The sequence below is a fragment of the Delphinapterus leucas genome, chromosome 9 (assembly GCF_059928025.1).
Source record: "Delphinapterus leucas isolate spDelLeu-1000000601 "Yukka" chromosome 9, BTC_Dleu_Yukka2, whole genome shotgun sequence".
Taxonomy (NCBI): domain Eukaryota; kingdom Metazoa; phylum Chordata; class Mammalia; order Artiodactyla; family Monodontidae; genus Delphinapterus; species Delphinapterus leucas.
Genome location: NC_143137.1, coordinates 77,600,429 through 77,615,688, shown reverse-complemented (window position 1 = coordinate 77,615,688; position 15,260 = coordinate 77,600,429).

The window sequence follows — 15,260 nt, the reverse complement described above, 5'->3', positions numbered from 1 at the left end:
AATTTAAGTACACTACGTGATCCTAATCCAGAAGACCACCAAGAAAGCTATGTGACCGTCTTGAAGCCTTCTACACTATGAGGCATGCAGGAAAGCAGTGAGAAAGTAGTTATTCCAGAAGGCTCATTTGGCTTCATTTTGACCTGGTAACAGTGGAAACAAAGAAATCATGGAAAAACTAAGGGTCCAGGCAAGTCTCCAGTTTCTGAATAAGTCCATTAATATAATCTACTTATGCTCTGAAACTGGATAAAACAACCCTTTTTAAAGTGTTAAGAGTAGACAAGTCAATATCATAAAAGCAGAACTAGATTAAGAAGTGGAACCTGGGTTCACATTTCCGACCATATACAGGTATCCCCTGCTTTTTGAAAGTTCACTTTCCGCTACTTGGCTTTTCTGGAAGACCTGCATTAGTACAGTTGGCCCTCCATGTCCATGGGTTCCGTATCTGCAGATTCAACCAACCACAGATAGAAAATATTTCAAAAAAAAAGTTCCAGAAAGTTCCAAAAGTCAAAATTTGAATTTGCTGTGTGTTGGCAACTATTTACATATTTTGCTATTGTATTAGGTATTATAAGTAATCTAGAGATGATTAAAGCAGACGGGAGGATGTGCATGGGCTATATTGCAAATATCACAACATTTATATAACAGACTTGAGCATTTATGGATTTTGGTATCTGAGGTGGGTCCTGGAACCAATTCCCCATGGATACCAAGGGACAGCTATACCTGTTTTCACTAACTGGAAGAAATCTGAAAAGGACTTTCACTTTTACGAAAAAAGACAAAAAGCAAAAAACATTCAGAGTTTGCTTTGCAGAATGGGGCCATTATAGAGGCAGCGTGCACCCCGGGCAAAGAGACTGGCACCCCCAGCTCATTCCCAGCACTACACTCAACATCTCAGCAACAAGCCACCATAGCTTTGAACTGTGTCTGTGGTCATCTGTGTTTTATCTCAATTTATTTTGTGCACCATTAGCACAAAATATTTTGTGCGTCCCAAGATAATTGCTTCTTTGCTTTAAGCATTTCAGCATAGGAAGGGTTTCCTAGGCTCACTCTATTTTTAGATGGCAGGGGAAACCTATGCTTAAATTATGCATTAAGTCAAACACTTAAGTGAAGGAATGCTTTCTTCACTTAAATATTCTTCTTTCCACTCTAAAGAGAGAATTAACCCCACTTAGTGTTATGAAGTGACAGGCTTCCAGCATAACATTTTGAAAACACTTACAAGACTTTATTATGGTTATACCTCATGAGACTATTTTCTATTAATGGAAAATTTTGAGCAACTTACCTAAAGAAACAAACCATTTATGATCAAATCTTTGTCCCATTATGGGTTCTTGAGGCATATATATTTGGGCAGGAGAAATCTTCATAGGGCTGTCTGCACAGGTAAGAGAAATCTTACTTGGCTGTCTGCACAGAGGATTTTTCATTGTATGCATAGAAACAATCAAGTTTTCCTTGCTTTCCTGCAAATGTCGTGTAATATTTGTTACATGGTTGCAGATATTTGCTGCTCTAGGCACTTAGAATTTAAGTATAAAAGCCTTCATAAGGAGGGAAATGCTATTTTATTGCTGGAGTAAACTTTAACAGTATGCTGAATCAATTATCTTTTTGGAAACCATTCAGGTATGATTGTGTTGCCCAGGATATATTGGCACATTGTATTCCTGGCTTACCATTTAGAAAAAAAAAAAAAAAAAGAACATTTACTGATTTCAGCATTCCTTTTGGTGTAAAGATGAGTGAAGCAATTATGTTTGGCTCTATCTAAGTCCAAAAAAATAAAAGGAGTATTCCATTTATCATGGTAAACAGATCACGTGAGTAAGACAAAGCCAGTAATAAATATGAGAGAAAAAAGCATTCTCCTGGAGCCTCCAATACTTAACTAAATTCTAAAAGAGGAAAAAAACACTCAAGGAAACAATTTTCTATAATAAAAACAATAATAAAATAGACATTTACTGAATATAGAATTTCTCTAATCTGTCATTTCCTTTTCATCCTTATTACTTTGCACTAATGTTTATATTTTTATATTTTCTTTCTTAAATTATTGGTCTCCCTCCCAATGCAGCTAGAATATTCTAACTGAAACATAAGTCAAGCCACGTATTTCCCTGCTAAACATTTTTCATCGGATCTCTAATGTCCCAATTTATGACTTGACCTTTACGCACTGGTCTTTTTGCCTCTTGCTACACCTTTTATGATTTGGTAATAGAAATTTTATTCAGTAGGGCATACATTCCGCCCTGCTTTGTTGACATTTCCTCTGCCTAAGTGGCCTTTGTATTTTTCACCTGGACAATTTTAATTTATCCTTTATCGAACTGGCTGAACTGGAACTGCTTTAAGTTCATTATTTCTGTTTGAGCCAAATACTCTTATGGTCCCTTAACATCCCCTCCCTTGTGTATCTCTATCTTAGCATTTATCAATTTATTTTGATATTATTTATTGTCTGTCTCTCCCTTTAGACTCTAAATTCCCTGAGACCATTTTTGTATCCTCAACAATTAGTATAATGCCCGACGTATGATTGACTCATAATAAACGTTAGGATGAATTAACTTAAATTCACAAAGCATGGTGCCTTATTATTTAAATAATTCTCATGCAAATATTTAAGAGAGTCATGACTGATGTTATTCACATTTTACAAATGAGAAAACAGACATAAAGAGTTCTAGTCACTGACTCTAAACCACACATTGAGTAAGAGAAGATGCTGGGACTAAAATTCAGGTCTTCTGATATCAGATATCATTCTCTTTCTATAACACTTTACTGCTTTTCTAGAACACGGACACCAACGAATTCAAGTTCTTGTCTTAACTTTTATGCTAAATTCACTATGTGACATTAAGCCTGTCACGTGAACTCATTTGATTTCAGTTTCCTTCTTTGTAAAATCTGAGCACTAAACTAGACTCTAGAGTTCTTCCCTTTTGTTTTAGGGTCTACTGAATCCAAAATAAACTGTTTTTACATAGTACTACATTCCTCGGCTTTTGCACTTCTCCTCAGTCTTTCCCCAAATATTAACGGTTTTATGAACTTAAGTTTTTGCTCAAATTCAAATGATTCCTTTATGTTACAGTCCACTTGATAGCTCTATTCTTGCTTCCCTTGGGTTTGGACCAAATGAGGTATAAGACAAGAGTTAGCAGGTAGAGAAAGAAAACATTATTATTGAAACAGGCTCACATGGAAGACGTAGTTTAGTGTGACTGAAAATGAGCTTCCTAAGCCCCACCTCTTGGTTTAGACCTTGGGATAACCCTAAAGGAGAGACTCCCACTGCTCTGAGAGAATAAGCAATGAGCGAACAAACAAATAAACCACCAAATCTTTGAAGATAAAATGCTCTATTCATTAGCTTCCTTCAATCCACAAACGTGACTAATCGCAAATATCACTAACCAGATAACTAACTTTCCTTCCATGGTATATCCTTTATCTACTGCCACAAAAATACTTTGTAACAAGCCACCCTAAAACCCAGTGGTCCAAAGCAATAAGCAATTATTTGCCTTATCAAATGTTGGCAATATTTATGGAGCTCAGCTAGGGGATTCTTTTGTTCATAACTGGATAGCTTTACATGTCTGGAATTTGACTGTCTATTGATCAATATAGGATGGTCTTATCTAGGACTGCTGGGATGACTGGGACAATCAATTGTTTGCCTCTCTCCATGAGATTCTCACAGTTCTTAAGCTGAGTGGCCTGAGCATGGTCTCACGATGTAACACAGGTACAAGAATAGGCAAGCCGAATTGTACAAGAGAGAAGCAGAAATGAGCAAGTGTCCCTAACTGCATTACATTTACTACTGTCCAAAGAAAGTCACATAGCCAAGGCAGAGCAAGTGTGGGAAGATGTAGCTACAGAGAGGCATGAAGATATGGAGCTATTAATGAGCTATACCTAGGGAGAAATAAGGGGCAGGGAAATAGGTCAGAAGTACTTAAAGAATAATCATCATGAAAATGAAAAGACTAAGACAAGGGATAATCATTAATATGCATATGGAGTAGAATAGCCTTATACCAAGCAATTGGTTGGAGCATTGTCTTAAGGAAAGGCAAAGTCATAAGTTTACCAAGTTTATGGACCAGTGACTTTTTCATAGAGTATATATCATGGTTTCAAAGACACAAGTGAATCTCTAAAACCAGCTTGAAATCCCAATACAGACCAGGTAAGAGACTGGAATCAGCTCAGTTAAATTCAACACCTATTAGGAAAACAAAGAAAAAATTCCCACAATCATATCCTTTATGTCATGCAATAGTGATTCTTTATAAATCTATACATAAATGCAGTTAAGCATACAGAAATGGCGAAATGGCAGAGTAAGCTCTTATCAGACAAATCTTTCAGCAGATAATAACCATAAAATGTGGAATTTCTTTCTTTTCCTCCCTCCCTCCTTCCCTCCCTCCCTCCCTCCCTCCCTTCCTTCCTTCCTTCCTTCCCCTGGAAAATGACCCATAACAAACAGAACCCATACCCACAACATTCGGTTGAGTACACAACGTCTTTTACAAAAGAGTGCATACTCTATGGTTCCGTTCATATGGTATTTGAGAATGGTAAAAATTAATCTCTGGTAGAAAACCATTAGAAGAGTTGCTGCTTGTATAGAAGTAGGAGTTTAGATTTACTGGGAGGAGCCGTGAGGGCTTCCTAGGGTGGTGGTAATATTCTATATCTGACAGGAGTTTGAGTTTCACAAGTGTACGTATTTGTCAAAATGTATCAGATGATACCTTTACCATTTGTGAATTTCATTTATGTAAATTTTACCTAAAAGTAAATCAGAAACAAATATTGAACTCTGGTTAATAATATGCATGCTGAAGTATGTAGACTGAAGGGAACTGATGCCTTCAACTTTGAAATAAAGCAAAAATAATGGATTGGTAAAAGAAATGATAGATGGAGAGATGTGTAATAAAGCAAGCATCGTAAAATGTTTATTATAAAATCTAAATGGTATGTATATAGGTGTTCTGTGTAAAATTATTTCCGCTTTTCTGTAGTATGTTTAAAATGTTTACAGTAAAACTGTAGAAAATGGAAAACATGTATATATAATATAAATTATATATATATAAAATATTATTATATAAATGTAAAATATTTGCCCGCGGCACATCAGGTGGCAGTTAAAAATTGAACTCACCTGTGCTTCACTACTGCATCTTGCTCCTAATAGCTAATGTAGTTTCTGATCTCCAAAAATGAACTACTGCTCAAGTGTTTATGGGAGTACCACGCCTTATAGGTAATTGGTAGCCTCTGACATTCATTGGGTTATCTTGACCTCATCTCCAGATCCAAGATAAATTGTGTACTGTTACCCTCACTTCACAGCAGTGGGTGGGTGATCTAAGAAGGTCCAACTAGGATCAATGTCCATAGTTTTGCAAAATAGCTGTAGAAGAGCTATGCAACAGAATGCGTGCAGCATTCCCTCCCATGAACTGAGACACTGGAGAATGTAACTGTCTCACAGAGTAGGGCAGAGTGAAGAGAGTCACAGGGAATTGGAGTTATAGTCCTGAAAATATAGTAACCTCTGGATCCAGACAACCTAAAGCCAACATTATCTCTGGTTATTCTACTTATATAAATTTTCTCATTGTTTTAAGATATTTTAAATTATAATCTGAATACTGCTATTGCACAAGCATATGCCTTGTATATATTCACAAAAATATTCTGTCATCCAAACACTAACATCTTTCTTTTGTACATTCTCATCTTTTGCTGTGTTTGCCATTCTTCACCATATCCCCTGGGAGTTATACAGCATGCTCTGCTGGACAGAAGTGATATTTATACCCGGCATTTTTATTCCCATGTGCATGGTCACCTCCTCTTCCAAGTTCCACTTGTCTCTTGCTTACCTGCTACCTACTTCTTTGGCTATTGCAATGATTTAGAGATGCCAAGTATGCTCAAAGACCTAGTATATCATAGGGGAAAATGTATTTCTCCTCTATAGTGTATTAGAGCCGAGCTGTTTGTACACCTGGATCTCGCAAAGATTTTACTGAAACGGATTATAGTTTTAACTTCCAGCAGCAAACCTACTTAGGACTCAGGCATGATTCTATGGGTTTTGGATCCATAAAAAATTACAAAAACTGACATTAAGTTGCACACAAAATCCCTTAACTCTCCCAGTTTTAGGGTTTTGATATTCACTGAAGCTTATCATAATTGACTCTTTGGTTGCATTATTTTGGAAGGCAGTCTTCAATCAGTTGTACAAATAGCATTCTGTTGCTATTGGTTAGGCAGATATACCCTGATATGGCCAAAATATCATCACTTACTTAAGCTCAGATCCTTAGCACGTAAGGATTTTTATTCATCATCTTGAAGAGGAGGCAGTACATTACGCTTAGTGGTTAATCTTCCTAGACTTTAGAGTCAGACAACTTCAGTCTAAACCTAAGGTCAGTCTCTGTTTCTAATTGTGTAATCTTGGGTCAATTTCTTAAGTTTTATAAGCCTTGGTTTTCTCATCTCTGCAGTCTGCGTTGCCTAATAAAGTAGCCACTAGACACATGTGACTATTAACACTTGAAATGTGGCTGGTCCAAACTGAAATGTGCTGTAAGTGTAAAACATACACTTTTTGGTAGATTTAATATAAAAAAAGAATGTAAAATATCTCAATAATATTATTAAATATTGAATATATGTTGAAGTGATAATATTTAAATATAGTAAGTAAAATAAAACTTATCCTTCTCTTCCAACTCCTAGCGCCAGAAAACCATGAATCTACATTCAGTTGGGTATATAGTTAGGAGTATTATTTCTGAGTCATATGGTGTGTATATATATATATATATATATAATATATATAATGTATTATATATATATATAAACCTTAGTATATACTGCTATACTGCAAAGTTGTTATAACATTTTATATTTTAACCAACACCGTATGAAAGTTCCAGTTGTTTCACATTCTTACCAATACTTAGTATTGTAAATCTTTTAAATTTAACCCTAAGCACATATTTTTTGTGCTTTTATTTCCCTGATCATTTTGTGCTTGCATTTCCCTAAAGACTAGATGTGTTGAGTATTTTTCTGTGCTTATGTATCATTCTATACCTTCTTCTGTCATGTGTCTATTCAAATTGTTTACCATTTTTGTTTTTTTGTTAATGAGTTGACTATATTTTTATTATTGAGTTGTATAAGTTCTTTTATATTCTTTGTATAAGCTCTGTCAGATACGTGATGTTTCAGTTAACATTTATTGTAATATTTACTATAAATTTTGTATTTGTCTACAATTTTATTAATAGTTTTCTTCATTTTCTCTACTTTTTGTTTTTCTCTCCCTTCTGACTGACTCTTTTTTTTGGATTATTTCAATATTTTTTAGAATTCAACTTTAATTTTCCATTTGGCTCTATTCCTATACTTTTTTGCATTATTTTTAGTGCTTGCATAGGTACTACAGTTTACAACCTTAACTTTCCATGGTCCATGTCCAATGAATATTCTATCACTTTATATAAAGTATATACATCTAGTAAATATTTAAGTCTATATCTAGGTTATCTCGGGGTTTTTTCTCCTGGAAATATGTTTCTTTTCTTTTATTTTGGTTCTTTATATAACCAGTAACTTCAAATTATATTCTAGACATTATGAATAATAACTTTGGAACTTTTTCCAAAAGTTTGGAATATTTTCTCTGACGAATTTTCTTGTTTGTTTGTTTTAGCTGGCAATTATCTTTGCTGGACTTTAATTGCATAATCTGTTGCTTGAGCAGCCGCTCTGACCTAAGTTCACATTTCATGCCTCTTGCTGAGCTGCTTTGGGTCTGTCCCATGTATACATAATTCCAGGATCATTCCAAAATGGGAACAGAGTCTGAGACTGCTTTTCTGTTTTGTTTCCATTTTGAGATTCTCCCACTCTTTTTAGTGATCATAGTTTCCCTGATTCAGTTTTCTGGCTCCCCTTGTCAGAAGGTTTGAAATTTTTTAAAAACTATAGTTGATTTACAATATATATTAGTTTCAGGTGTACAACATACTGTTTCAATATTTTTATAGATTGCACACCATACAAAGTTATTATAAAACATTGATTATATTCCCTAGGCTGTACATTATATCCCTGTGACTTATTTACTTTATAACTGGTAGTTTGTACTTCTTAATCCCCTTTATGTATTTCTTTCCTCCCCCACCCCTCTTCCCTCTGGCAACTACTAGTTTATTCTCTGTGAGTCTCTTTCTGTTTTATTATATTGATTCATTTGTTTGTTTTTTGGATTCCACACTTAAGTGAATACATATAGTATTTGTCTTTCTTTGTCTGACTTATTTCACTGAACATAATACCCTCTAGGTCTATCCATCTTGTTGCAAATGATAAGGTTTTATTCTTTTTTTGTGGCTGAGTAGCATTCCATTTTATATATATATATATATAATGTAAATATAAAATATATTTTATTTTTATATATATAATAAAATATATTTTATATATATTTATATAAATTTTATATAAAAATAAAGATCACATCTTCTTTGTCCATTTATCTATCGATGGGCACAGTGTTTTCATTTTCTTCAGACTGACACTCGGGGTGGAATTACTAGATCTTATGGTATTTCGATTTTTAATTTTTTGAGGAACTTTCATATTGTTTTCTACAGTGGCTGTACAAATTTGTTTTCCCACCAATACCATATACTAAGTTTCTTTTCTCAATATCCTCACCAACACTTGTAATTTCTTGTCTTTTTAATCATGGCCATTATGACACGTGTGAAGGGATATCTCATTGTGGTTTCGATTGGCATTTTTCTGATGAGGAGGGATGTCGAGTAACTTTTCATGTGCCTGTTGGCTATCTGCATCTCCTCTTTGGAGAAGTGTCTACTTCTATTTTTACTACTTTATTTATTTATTTTTCTTTTTAAAGAGGTGAATTAGTTTACTATACATTTGAAAATAAAACATAAAATAATTGCAATCTACTGTATAACTTGACCCAAATGATGATAATGTCAATTTTAAGAACTAAGCCAGCTTGGGCTTTTGAAACCCCTTGATTCATATCACATGTATAGCATCCTCTGTATCTTTTAAGGCTGGCTATTCCTGGAATCCATTATTGAGTTCTTTGAATATGATATTCTAGCACAGATGAGATTTTTCAGATTTTTAATTTTTTTTTAGCCACACCATGCAGCTTGTAGGATCTTAGTTCCCTGACCAGGGATCAAAACGGGCCACTGAAATGAAAGTACCCAGTCCTAACCACTGGACTGCCAGGGGATTCCCAAGATTTTTCAGATTTTATACTGAGTTGGCTTGGGTGAGTAGTTAAAAATAACAGGAAAATTCATATTTTTGGGTACAGACATTTAGGTCTTTTTTAAGCCCACAATAAAATATTCCTGGTAAATGTGCTCTCATGCTAATTATTTTACCAAAGAGAGCTTATATTTCCCTTTAATCCTAAATTGGAAATTTTAGGAAATTTGAAAGTAGAAGCCATACTTAGATACTTTGATCATGCAAAAGGATATTTGATTGAAATGCGGACGCACTAACTAATGAACAGCAGGTCAGTATATTCTTAAAAGGGTCAATATGCCCTTGGTTTCCTTAATCCCAGTTTGTACAAGTACATTGTTTTGCTCAATTGTATCTTCGAACATGGTATTTTCTTGATATGTATTACCAGGTATCTGCTTTGGAAGCTTCAGATCAAATTCCTCCAGACCCTGGGCAGAATATATCCTCAGCTCTGTGCTTGGCTCCTTGGATCTTTTAACGTTTGCTACTTATACCATGTGACTTTGAAGGGAAGGGAAAAGAGATATTATAATTTCTCACCATCTCTTTTCCTTGTATCTCCAAGCATTTTTCTCTGTTGGTCAGTCACTTTTGGTCTTTTTTGAGGTCTATCTTATTTCTAGTGATTTCTTGAGTAAATCTCTCTTCTTCTTCCTATGCCATAATTTTTTATTACAGTCATGTTACCTAATGTTACAAGTTAACAGCAGATTATTAGTTAGGAGATGTCTAACCTCATCATCCTAATTAGAATTGATGCACTTTTGATTCTTTCTTGTAGTTCATATACATACAAAAGAGTACTAAAGTAGATTGAACCTGAGAGTCCTACTTTGTGAGACATACTGAGTACTGTTAGTAGGAGAATAATTTATCATATAAGTTTCTAGTAAATCAGTCTTGTCTATGGTATTAAGGAATCGAGGTAGGAGGCCCACAGCACATTTGTCCCTGATAACAGAAATGACTCAATCCTTGCTGAAAATTTTCCTTACTTGGAATGCAGGCATTCCACTTATATAAAGGGCCATTCCACCTCAGATTTCTGGTGCAATACATTTATCTTATAATATCCAGTAAAATGTAAGAAACGATGCTGTATTACTAGCTTTCAAAATGTGAAGTATATGAAGCAGCTGCCTGAGGCACACCAGTACATCCATTGTGAATACCAGGCTGTCACCACACCTCGGCCACATCTCCTGCAGGCCCGCTTCATCTGTCATTGCTAATACATTTCATTTTCAAAAGAAATAAAACAGAGAAGACCGTGCTCCTGAGTACATTTTTCCTGTTTAAAGGCCTCAAATGTGTTTCTATTATTATTTTAAGTAATTAACTCACAGTATTGGGCGGTTTCTGGCTCAAAGAGCAATTTAAATGTTTTCTCTAATGTTATAGTATCTCTGGAATGTAGGTGATAAAAAAAAAAGTCCACATTCTAGATAAACCTTTGAACAACTGCTTGAAATAAACTTATTCCTGTTGAAGAGAGCTGTCATTTCCCTCTCATCTCTTGAGTAGCAGGATTTGGGAGGTTTCCTTTCAAGTGAACTCTCGAGGGCTACATTTGTTGCTCAGATGGTTTGCGTTTACTGACTTCAGAGCATGTGTTCCACAAGTGTCTGTCTTCCTAAAGCACTGACATATCTGCAATTCCAAGTGAGTTTTAAAATTCAGAATATTCTATTGTGCTTAATAAGATTTTCACCGTGGAGGTACCCGGCCACCCAAATATTCAGAAGAGGGCATTGTGAAGATGCAGCCTATGCAGCTGCAGAGTTGTTAAAGTGGGAGCATTTAATTTCAACCATGGGTCTTAAAATAACTTTATATCAGTTGATTGGAGGAGTTCTGAAATGTTGTGAATTATAGTTCTAGAAGCTTTCATAAAGATTTCATAGAAGCTTTCATAAACCCTTTCATAAACCCTTTCATAAAGGGTTTAATATTTGATTAGCCATCATTCCTTTGGTTATTGACTTCAAAAATAAGTTCACTTACTTCCCAATTTATGAAGGCATCATAGCTCTTATAACAGACCTTGATAAAAATGTTAAAAGAAAACAATAGGCCAATATGCCTCATAAATATAGATGTGAAAATCCTTGGCAAAATATTACAAATTGGACCAAGCAATGTATAAATTGGATAATATATCATAACCAAGTGGGATTATTCCCAAACTCCAATGAAAATCAGTATAATAACATTCATTAACAAGTTTAAAGAGAAAGACCATTTATAATCTGAATAGTTAAAGCAGCATCTCTTTATAATATAAAATTTATTACAGCAAGCTTAAAATAGAAAGGAACTTCCTCATTCTAATAAAAGATATATATGAAAAAATCTTTCAGTAACATCTTAATTAATGATGAAATGTTAAATATTTTTTCCCCATAGGGTATAAAACAATGCAATTAGGCAAGAATTAGAAATTAAGAATTACAAGAAGTAAAAATTTTTTTTTGTTGGGGGAGATCAGATATGTCATGATTTACACATAGAAAATCTAAAGGAATTTACAAATTACTGTACTGTAAACAATAAATAAATTTAGAAATGTCACAAAAGCTACATAAGGAATAATTATTTTCTGTGTATTCTAGCATTAAACAATTGGAAATTGATTTTAAAATTCACTTTAATAGTAGCATGAAGAAATATCTGATGAATAAGAATGACTCTAATGCAAGATGAGTAAGATATATATTACTGACTCCTATAAAAGATTGTAAAGATAAATTAAAAACATCAATGAAAGCATAAATCAGCCATATTCATGGATTGGAAAACTATATTTTTAATATGTCCATTGTCTCCAAACTGATACATAGATTCATCTATAATTCCTATCAAAATTCCAGGAGTTTCTTTTAAGGTAATAGAGAATATAGTTCTAAAATTCATGTGGAGGCAAGAATAATCTAGAATAGCCACAATTGTGAAAAAGAATTATGAATTCTTTTAATATATATTTTTATAAATAGTGTAATTATAAAATATATTACCTGAGTTCAAGTCTTACTATAAAGATAGAGTTACCAAGACAGTGTGATGTTGGTATACAGGTAAGCAAATACAACAGTGCAACAGTATAGAGTTCAGAAATAAACCTACATATATAGGGTCATCCATTTTCCATAAAAGATGTTAAGAAAATTCAATGGAGAAAAGACAGTGTTTTTAACAATGCTGTTGGAACAACTGGATATTCATGTAGGGAGAAATGACTGTTGCAGTCCATCTCCCAAAATTAATTTGAGTTCGATTATTGATTTAAACATAAAACCCAGAATCATAGAACTAGAAGAAAAACAAGCAAATATCTTCATAACTTTAGGTTAAGTTTAGGTTAAGGTTGAGGACACAAAAATCACAAACCATAAAAAGAAGTGATACAGTGCAAGTTATTAAAATTAAAAATGTTCTGATCACCAAAAGATGTCATTAAGGAAATGAGTAAACAAAGGACATACTAGGGAAAAATATTTAATTACATATATTGGGCAAAGAACTTGTATTCAAAATACATAAAAGACTCCCACAAATTAACAATAAAAAGTTTAACCATCTGTAAAAGTGTCAAAAGACTTGATACTTTACAAACAGAGGACATAAATGGGCACTATGCACATGAAAAGATGTTCAGCATTATTAGTCACCAGGGAAATGCATATTATAATCACAGTGTAATACCACTTCAAACCCAGTAGAATGACAAACAAAAATGTCTGACAGCACCACGGTTGGTGAGAATTCAAGTAACACTCATACCTTGCTGGTGGGAATATAAACTTGTCAAGTACTCTGGAGAACTGCCTGCAAGTTTCTTATAAAATTGATTATACATTTACCATATAACCCAGTAAGTCACCTTTTGGTATTCACCCAAAAGGGATGAAAATGTATCCATACAAAAACTTGTAAAAGAAAGTTCATAATAGCTTTATTCAGAATAGCCAAAATTGGAAACAAGTCAAATACCTAACAACAAAAGAAAGAATAAACAACTTGTGGTATAGCCATACCATCTAATATACCCTGAAGTTAAAAAAAATAACCTACTGAACAGTAAAACAATAGGGAAGGATCTCAAAACATTGTGTAAGCAAATGAAGCCAAGCATGAAGGAGCACAGAGTGATTTCATTTATCTAGATCCAGATACAGGAAAAAAACTAATCTATGATCAGAGTGATTGTGATGACATAAGACTACTTTCTAGGGGCTTGGTGATGTTACAATTTCGATTAAGGTATTAGTTTCACGGGTGAATGCATTTAGCAAAACTGTTTGAATTGAACAATTAGGATCTGTGCATTTAATTACAAGTTAATTATACCTCAAAAATAAAAAGAATAGCGTACTCTCTAGGATACAGATGATCTAGCTTGGGAAATTGAATTACCCAACACTGTATAAATAAAATAGTCACAAATACCATTTTTATATTGAATTTATGTTTATATTATAAAAGAACCCCTTAAAATGCTATATTTCCTTTTAAAATATTTTTTATAAAACATTTGTTTTCTTAACTTCCTTTTTTCTCTTTGTGATATGTGTGCATGCAAAAGGTAAATTCGAGGAACACATAAAACTTAAGAATCCATACTACAAATCAGAAAACAAAGGCAAGCAAGGTCCTTTTTGACCCACCTCCTAGAGAAATGGAAATAAAACCAAAAATAAACAAATGGGACCTAATGAAACGTAAAAGCTTTTGCACAGCAAAGGAAACCATAAACAAGATGAAAAGACAACCCTCAGAATGGGAGAAAGTATTTGCAAATGAAGCAACGGACAAAGGATTAATCTCCAAAATTTACAAGCAGTTCATGCATCTCAATATCAAAAAACAAAAAACCCAATCCAAAAATGGGCAGAAGACCTTAGTAGACATTTCTCCAAAGAAGATATACAGATTGCCAACAAACACATGAAAGAATGCTCAACATCATTAATCATTAGAAAAATGCAAATCTAAACTACAGTGCAGGGCTTCCCTGGTGGCGCAGTGGTTGAGAGTCCGCCTGCTGATGCAGGGGACACGGGTTTGTGCCCCAGTCCGGGAAGATCCCACATGCCGTGGAGCGGCTGGGCCTGTGAGCCATGGCCGCTGAGCCTGCGCGTCTGGAGCCTGTGCTCCGCAGCAGGAGAGGCCACAACAGTGAGAGGCCCGCGTACCGCAAAAAAACACAAAAAAAACAAAAAAAACTACAGTGCGATATCATCTCACACCAGTCACAATGGCCATCATCAAAAAATCTACAAACAATAAATGCTGGAGAGGGTGTGGACAAAAGGGAACACTCTTGCACTGTTGGTGGGAATGTAAATTGATACAGCCACTATGGAGAACAGTATGGAGGTTCCTTAAAAAACTAAAAATAGAACTACCATACGACCCAGTTATCCCACTACTGGGCATATACCCTGAGAAAACCATAATTCAAAAAGAGTCATGTACGACATTGTTCATTGCAGCTCTATTTACAATAGCCAGGACATGGAAGCAACCTAAGTGTCCATCGACAGATGAATGGATAAAGATGTGGCACATATATACAATGGAATATTACTCAGCTATAAAAAGAAACGAAATTGAGTTATTTGTAGTGAGGTGGATGGACCTAGAGTCTGTCATACAGAGTGAAGTAAGTCAGAAAGAGAAAAACAAATACCATGTGTTAACACATATATATGGAATCTAAAAAAAAAAAACAAAAAACCCATGGTCATAAAGAACCTAGGGGCAAGACAGGAATAAAGACGCAGACCTACTAGAGAATGGACTTGAGGACACAGGGAGGGGGAAGGGTAAGCTGGGACAAAGTGAGAGAGTGGTAGTGTATATAT